General features: G+C 58.5%; 1 protein-coding gene across 1 annotated transcript in view; it reads right to left on the bottom strand.

Annotated features, from left to right (window-relative positions):
• Window positions 1-2500, bottom strand: part of LOC310777498 (calpain small subunit 1-like) — a 19238-nt gene that overhangs the window by 700 nt on the left and 16038 nt on the right. The window lies entirely within an intron of this gene.

Here is a 2500-nt window from a genome sequence, read left to right on the forward strand (position 1 = left end):
AATCCAGCATTATATAATCCACTGAGCAGTTACAGTGTGAGTGAATAAAAGGTGATCGTCTTCTTGCTCTTCTGTTAAAGGCAGGCGGTCGAACCCTTCACATTGTGCCTAATATGTATGGAATTATTTACCAATAGAGACAGTCGGCATGTGTGGGAACGCCCTCAAAATGTTAAATGGCTGGCGCGCGAGTGGGGTAAAACCGGCCATAATATATCTCATGGGCTGACTCACCAAAAGACGGTGCTGTGGCTCTAAACTACATGTTTGGGGGTTCTAGAGCAGAACACAAGACGTGTAGCGAAGCTTGTTGGCTTGCTGGAGGCAAAGCGTTTGGGCTTGCCTCGTGAAGTGTGCTGGATCGTGGATGAGAGCTCACGCGCTCTGATCGGTCAGAATCACGGAGATGGAGATAGGGACCGACTTGTCGGTCCTGGGACTCGGTTGAAATACCACTGGGATGACTGGGTGTAAGGCAATCAGGCACCAGGGCCTGGCCGGTTGGAAGATGGCCAGGATTCAGTTCGGGTCCGGGTTTGGTCGCGGTGAAGGTGAACATTATGAAGGAAAAGGAATCTCGGAGGAATCAAGCAGATCTCTCGGATGTGGTGAATCAAGCTGGAATCTCTTGGATGAGGTTAGTCAAGCATAGCGTCACAGGACACCTGGCTTATATGCTCGCGTTTCGGTGTATGACATCACGTCATTGGTGATGTCACAACGTTCTAGGGAGCTATGACATCATCGATGTTATGTCTGACATTGCCGATGACCTCACAGGTGAGCTCTATGCTATGACATCATCGGTGTCATTGTTGATGATGTCATCATCATTACGTCGTGGCGCGCCGGCTGGTGGGCATCGACTGCCCCAAGAACAGGCTTGACGGTGGGCCATTATGGGCCCTTTTCTACAGCCGCTCCCAGATTCCTGTGGGGAATCTGTATTCTTCCAGAAATGGCCGGAATGGCCCTCTAGTCCCACCTGGTATAGGCAGGGCTTGGTTGATTATTCTGGGAGTGAGGGGGGCTGTGGTCCGCCTGGCCACCGGCCGCACGCCGTTGTCCAGTCCCGTACATCACAAGAGCCAAGATTTGGTGACTGTCCTCGTTGGCCAGGATGTGTGTGGGATCCTACTGCAGTAGCGAGCTGTAATGGCCTCTGGGGGCTGGAGCTTCCAGTTGACGAAACTCAGCGGCGTGAGGTCAGCGCGGGAGCCGCTCAGGAGCCAGGGGTCTATCCATCCTACCCATCCTACCCAGCTACTGCGGTAGTGAGGAGCCTCTGGTTCTGGTGGCTTGCGTTTCCAGTCGATGAGACTCAGTGGCGTAGGATCGGTGCGGGAGCAGTTTGTCTGCCCTCGTTGGAGGGAGGCCTCTGCCCCTAGTGTCTCGTTGGCCGCCCCGTGGAGCGCCGGTGTGGCATCCTCACTGAGGGCACCGAAGGTCGTACACTCCTCCGGCTTGGGGGGAGCCGACCTGAGGCCACCGTAACTCGGCTTCAACTCCTCGCTCTTATCCGCAGTCGTGTGGAGTCGGGGTGTCTTTGGCCAGCTGTCTGGGTTGAGAAGAGGGAAGGGGGATCCGCAACCCCGCCTGCTGGTGGTGAGTGCGGGAAGAGGCCTTCCCCACGCAGTGTCGACCACAACAGCTACCTGTGATTGCGGTGGGTCGTCCTCCCACTCTTCCCAGGCCTGCAGCAGCGTCTCAGGTAGAACTGGACCATCCCAGCCTGGCTCCCATCTCCATCGGTGGTGCACGAGCAGGACAAGATGGATCCTCCCGAACTGATGGAGGGGCAAACTCCTCGGGCGGGATTCCTGCTGCAGGGCGGTGATGGGGCAGGGCTGCTCGCCTAGACCAAGGTTCGGTTCCGCAAAGGCTCTCTCGGTGCAATAGGTCTGCTCTGGGCGACTTGCCGGCGAGACGATGAGGGAGACGGCCGCCCCGTGAAGCATCTGGGGCTCCTGCCTCGCCGTCCGCCAAGGCATGTCCACTTGCTCCACTTGCCCTGACTTCTTGGCCTCCCTGGGGGTCTTGGCTGGAGTCGTCTCCGTGAGCCCGGGCAGGGCCAGGAGGTGAGTTCTGGGAATAGGTAGTTGAGATGGCTGGTCCCGTCCTCTGGGGGGGTCCCAGCTGTCGACCTCGGCTATCCTGGGGTGGTTGATGCCGTCCGGCTGACTGTGCCCTGTGCTGTTGGTCTCAACGTTCGCCATGCCTCCCTGAGTCTGGTGCATCTCAGTGGCGGGCTTGGCCGCCCCGTTGCACTCTATGGTATGCTCAGGGTCGGCAACCTTTGCCGGCGGACGTGTCCTGGGTGCGGGTGTTGGTGGCATCTGTAATGGCCATTGCCTTTGTCTGGGCAGTGGAACCGGGGGTTCCCTAGCCTGGGGCGCTGGCTCTGGAGCCGCCGTGCTGACCTGACCCTGGGGTGAGGTGAGAGGCACAGGTGAAGTGGGTGGCGCCCTCCGGGTTGCTAGCCCTGAGGCCGGTACGCACG

This window comes from Poromitra crassiceps (assembly GCF_964638095.1).
Source record: "Poromitra crassiceps genome assembly, chromosome: 5".
In the NCBI taxonomy this organism is placed as follows: Eukaryota; Metazoa; Chordata; class Actinopteri; order Beryciformes; family Melamphaidae; genus Poromitra; species Poromitra crassiceps.